This window comes from Gekko japonicus, unplaced genomic scaffold (genome assembly GCF_001447785.1).
Source record: "Gekko japonicus isolate JY-2015 unplaced genomic scaffold, Gekko_japonicus_V1.1 scaffold142, whole genome shotgun sequence".
NCBI classification, from domain to species: Eukaryota; Metazoa; Chordata; class Lepidosauria; order Squamata; family Gekkonidae; genus Gekko; species Gekko japonicus.
The window spans coordinates 508,294-514,057 of NW_015174848.1; the positions used below are offsets into that span (position 1 = coordinate 508,294).

The 5,764-nt window shown below is 48.5% G+C and overlaps 1 protein-coding gene across 1 annotated transcript in view; it reads right to left on the reverse strand.

Moving 5' to 3' along the window:
• Positions 1 to 3,069, reverse strand: part of CERS2 (ceramide synthase 2) — a 99,367-nt gene extending 96,298 nt beyond the window's left edge. The window contains exon 1 of the mRNA XM_015424496.1: positions 3,040 to 3,069. The gene's annotated coding sequence lies outside the window, so the exon portion shown is untranslated. The remainder of the gene's footprint in view (positions 1 to 3,039) is intronic.
• Positions 3,070 to 5,764: the final 2,695 nt, after the last annotated feature.

A 5,764-nucleotide genomic window follows, 5' to 3' on the forward strand; every position in this document is an offset into this window, starting at 1 on the left:
TTCAGCAGGGCACGGATGAGTGTTCCACCGTCCACAGGGGCGGATGTGCATTCCCTGGGTCCACCAAAACCTACACCCGTGGGCAGGTCGGATGTCTCCGCATTTCCCTCTCCCTCAAACGATGCTCGACTCCGGAAGAGTGGCATCAGTGGCTATTAGCCACAAGGTATAGATAGGAGCTCTCGGTCTGGGGCAAGTGATGCTCTGTCATCTTGGTGTTTGGGGGGGGGGTCAACAGTGGGAGGGCTTCTAATGTTCTGGCCCCACTGCTGGACCTCCTGAGGGCACCTGGTATTTCTGGCCACTGTGTGATAGAGAGTGTTGGACTGGATGGGGCTTTGGCCTGATCCAACATTGGCGTCTCTTATGTTCTTATGTTCTTAAGAAGAGGAGGAGGAGGAGGAGGAGGAGGAGATTGGATTTATACCCCTGGCCCTTCACTCAGAGCGGCCTACAAACTCCTTTCCCTTCCCCTCCCCACAAAAGACACCTGTGAGGTCGGCAGGGCTGAGAGAGCTCTTTCCAGAGCTGTCCTTGAGAGAACAGCTCCGACAGAACTACGGCTTGCCCAAGGTCATCCAGCAGCTGCGAGTGGAGGAGTGGGGGGAATCCAACCCGGTTCTCCCAGATTAGAGCCCGCGCACTTAACCACTGCACGAAACTGGCCCACAATCCATTTCCCCAGGCAGGAACCTCCCCCTCCCCAACTTCAATTTTATCCCAATCCAATTGGGAGAGGAAGGCCACCTGTAGCAAAATTTGGGGGTGGAGCTTGTGGAGGGCGGGGCATAACGGCATAGAGGCCACCCTCCAAAGCGGCTGTTGTCTCCAGGTTGTCTCCAGGGGAGGTCTCCAGGCCCCACCTGGAGGCGGGCAACCCTCCCTGCTGAACATCCACCCACCCCCTCCACTTTGCAATCAGTCAGAGAGCCTTTCCACTGCCCCCATGATGAAGATGATGATGAAGAAGAGGAGGAGGAGGAGATTGGATTTATGCCCCACCCTTCAACATCCGAAGGAGTCTCAGAGCGGCTTACAATCTCCTTTCCCTTCCCCTCCCCACAACAGACACCCTGTGAGGCAGGCGGGGCTGAGAGAGCTCTTTCGAGGACTGCCCTTCAGCGAACAGTTCCGAGAGAACTTGTGACTGACCCAAGGTCACACCAGCAGCTGCATGCGGAGGAGTGGGGAATCAAACCCGGCTCTCCCAGATTAGAGTCCGCCGCTCCTCACCACTACAACCAAACTGGCTCCTCCCAACTGAGTTAAACATCGTTTTGAATGCTCCGATTAGGAGAGCCGGTGTGGCGTTGGGGTTAAAGACGCAGACTAGGAGCTGGGTAGAGGATGTGAAGGCCCGGAAAAAAAACGGAAAAATTCGGGGGGAAACTGTTTTTTTCCCATTTTTTTCCTGAAGCCTTTTTTGTTTTTTTCCGAAAAATTGAAAAAAAGAAAAGAAAAGAAATTGATTATGGAACGTTTTATTTTAACATGATTTGGAAAATATTTTAAGACAAGGTGTTCAAATATTTTCCAAATCATTTCTAAAATATATATATATGGTATCAGATTGATCCAATTTCTGTGCACTGAGGACAAGCAAGTCCTAGGTTACCAACTGAACTCTCCAATGCAAGAACAAGATGCATTTCTTCCTTTAGGAGGTGCTATTGTCACGAGAAAAGAAAAAGGTTTCAGTTTTGTTTTTGCATGTGGGCGGGTATTCTGTTTGTAACAACTGTTTGGATACACTATATTTTTAATATGCTAGATGTGATAATTTCATGCCAAGTAAAAATGCCCATAGTCATATTTTATGTTCCTAAAGTAACAGAATGACTTTCAATCTAGAAAAGAAAAGAAAAAAGTGCTAATGTAGCATTTTTTTCAATTTTCCTGAAAATTTCCATTTCCCCCCTAAAAAAACTGGGGAAAGAACCGGTTTTTTTCCAAGCTTCAAAATTTCCGGAAATTTTACATCTCTAGAGCTGGGTCGTCTCGGTTCGATTCCCCCACTGTGCCACCGAAGCTCGCAGGGTGACCTTGGGAGAGTCACCTACATCGCAGGGTTCACCTGATGAGGTTGAGAAGTAGTTTAACAAAGCCAGAATGGCACCCAGGGAAAACCTGCTGCAAGACAGGCCCAAAAGAGACAACGACAGAACACCAGTAGTGGTCACACAGAGCTCTCAACTCAAAACAGTAAAACGCATTTTATCAAAGACTTACAATCTCTGCTGGATACTGGCAGTTCTCTTTCACAAGTACTGGGGGGGGGGGAAACCTTTTCTTGCCCACAGACGGCCCCCCAATCTCAAACCACTCCTCACCCTCAATAATACAACATCTAATTTGAACATGCCAACATTTCCACCACATACACCCAGACAACACAATCACTGGACCTAACAACATCGACGACACCATCTCAGGCTCATTCGCTTCCTCATTGTCTAACACCGCGTCGGCCATTAAATGCCAGCAATGCCCTTTGGTTCTCTACGTAGGGCCAACAGGTCAAACCCTGTGCCAAAGGATAAATGGACACAGATCGGACATCAAGAAGCACAAGGCTGAGAAACCTGTAGAACTCTTCAACACTTCAACCTTGAAGTAGCTGTTTTATTGCAAAGGGGTTCCAGAAACAGACTAGATTGCTGAGCTACAAAGTTATTACAGCAGTCGGGGCAACGGAACGCCCAGGGCTTAACAGAGAGATTGGCTCCTTATCTCACTACACATGCAAATGTCATTCAGTTTTTGCAGCTGTAATAAACGCCCTCATTATGCTTTATGCTCATTTGCTGCTATTCACAGGTCTTGCCAATCACGTCCATCCAGTCTTAGCTAAATTTATCGCTCAGTCACTTATGCATCTTGACTCTAATTAGCCCCTCCTGGCAACACCTTCTATCTATATGTAGTGGCTGGCGACTTCTGCTTCAATGTACCCAAAGAAGTGCCCTTAAGCCCAGAATAAAACTTTGCCACTGGACTCGAACTCTGTTCCGTTGCTTCAGACCACCACGGCTAACTCACCTGAATCCATTTCCAACTTGTATCGGGCCAAGGGAGCTTTTGTCTCCCAAAAGCTCATCCCTTCCAAATCTTTGTTGGTCTCTAGGGTGCAGCAGGACTCGAACCCAGCTCTTCTACCGGGATGTAAATAGAGCAAAGGAGACGACTAAAACTTGGGAAGAGGCAGTGAGGGTTTGGCTGCAAATCGACATCTGCTGTCTAGCATGTTTTGGGTCAGGATGAACCCTCCCCCCCCCCCCCCCCAACCAAGAGATGTTGCGGAAACAACTATGGGGACAACACAAAGCAGGCAATGAAGAGCAGTGACAAAGTATCCTGGTGACCGTTCGCTGCATTTTAGCCCAAAGAGCATTTTCTATCCCTACCACCTTTGCCCCCAAATACCCACTTGACCAGAGTTCCCTCTAAGCTGAGTATGCGCTAGCTCACAGTTTTTTAGCCTCCGGCTCACACCTTTTTGTCTCGGCTCAGGAAGGAGGGCTCCAGAACAAACTGGTTTATGCAGCAGCCAAACCACTCACTCACAACTTTAATGCCAGTAGTAGCTCACAAAGTTTGGATTTTTGCTCACAAGACTCCATGGCTTAGAGGGAGCATTGGTCAGGTCTCCTTAAAAGTTTGCTTTTTTTGGCGTCAGGAGCAAGCAGGCGTTGGGGTTGTGTGTGTCTGTGTGTAAACGCTTCTTTCTAAATGCCAGTTTTGGGGGGTACCCCAAGCGCAATGCTCCCTCTAAACTGTGGAGTCTTGTGAGCAAAAATGCCACTTTCTGAGCTACTGGCATTAAAGCTGTGAGCCAGCAATTTGGCAGCTGCATAAGTTAGTTTGCTCTGGAGCCATCCTTCCTGAGTGAAGGCAAAAGTGTGTGAACCGGAGGCTAAAAAACGGTGAGCTAGCTCACACTAACTCAGCTTAGAGGGAACACTGCTTAAGACTCCTGTTTGTAGACAGAGGAAAGGCTCAAAAGGGAGTTTATAGGTTGGGTCCAGTGTTCCCTCTAAGCCGAATTAGTGTGCGCCAGCTCACAGTTTTTTAGCCTCCGGTTCACACACTTTTTTGCCTTCACTCAGGAAGGACGCCTCCAGAGCAAACTGATTGAGGCAGCAGCCAAATCGCTCGCTCACAACTTTCATGCTTGCAGCTCGCAAACCAGAATTTTTGCTCACAGCTTAGAGCTGTGGTGGCTCAAGTGGTTAAGACGCTGAACTGCAGGCTGTGGAAGGTCGGTAGTTCAGCAGTTCGAGACCCGAGTTGCCGCATGACAGGGTGAGCTCCCGTCTCTAGTTCCAGCTCCTGACAACCTAGCAGTTCAAAAGCAAGACATTGCAAGTAGATAAATAGGTACCACTTCAGTGGGAAGGGAACAGCGTTCCGTTTAGTCATGCCGGCCACATGACCATGGAAACGTCTTCGGACAGCGCTGGCTCTTCGGCTTTGAAACGGAGATGAGCACCGCAACCCTAGAGTCGGATTCGACTGGCTTTCGAGCAAGGGAACCTTTACCTTTACCTTAGAGGGAGCATCGCACCTGACCAATGATATTTCTACAAAACAGAGCGCTCTTTGCCAATTCCAGAAGCCTCACTTTCCCCCCAACACAACTTCTTTTTCACCCAAAGCAGAAGTATTAAATTATTTCCGACAGACACCTCCTTCTGTTCTTATGCCCGAGAACACGGCCCTAGGCCTCGGCACCTATAACGAGCTTGCCACTTACCAAAGGAATCCCTCTTCCAAAATTTAACAGATGCCAAACCGAAAAAGTTGCCCAGTTTGACGAAGGCCACAAAGAGACAGGGGCCCCAGTGCTCCCCCTAAGCCGAGTGAGTGTGAGCTAGCTCACCGTTTTTTAGCCTCCGGCTCACACATTTTTGTCTCAGCCCAAGAAGGATGGCTTCCAGAGCTCCAGAGCAAACTGATTCATGCGGCGGCCAAATCATCCACTCACAACTTGAATGCCAGGAGCTCACAAAGTCGAATTTTTGCTCACAAGACTCCACAGTGTAGAGGGAGCATTGGATAGGACACTTCATGAAACTCAGGTGTGTGTGTGTGTGGGGGGGGATGCAGCACATGCAAACTCTCTTCGAACACACGCTTCTCAGGGAAATGGAGAGGCCAGAGGGCGACTGACTGGCCCCGGAAAGACGGTCCCTGCCGGATATCCGCATGCAAAATTCTGCAGGCAAACCCAGTCCCCGGAGAACCACCCAGCTCAAAGGCACTAACAGATGTCGGTAGATTTTCTTGCTTCAGGTCAACTTGTGGATGTTTTCCAGGTGTTGATTTTCATTTTTTAATTCTTCTTGTATTTTGTTTTTGCATCTTTTATAGGCAGATGAAAGTGCAATATACTTGCCTAGTATCACCGCCTTAAGAGAGTCCCATATCACCTCTAGAGGAACATCACGATCAAGATTAATGTCAAAGAAGTCCTTAATATCAGATTCTATTGTCAAAAAGGCTACTGGGTCTTTCAATAAAGACAAAAGATAGCACAAAAGTTTGGCTAACAGTGCCAGACAAACACCACGTTGTTCTAACCACAGAACCCCAAAGCCAGCTTGCAACCAGTTCCCCAGCTCAACACATTTCATTTCCCTCCCTTCCCTTTTTCCCCCTTAGCCATCTCTTTGCCAGCTTCAGAGAATTTCAGACCTGAAGGCCTACAACTTCCCTTGTTGCTCCAAAGAAAGCAGAAAGGCCTGGCTCAGGTGCACGGCCTGGG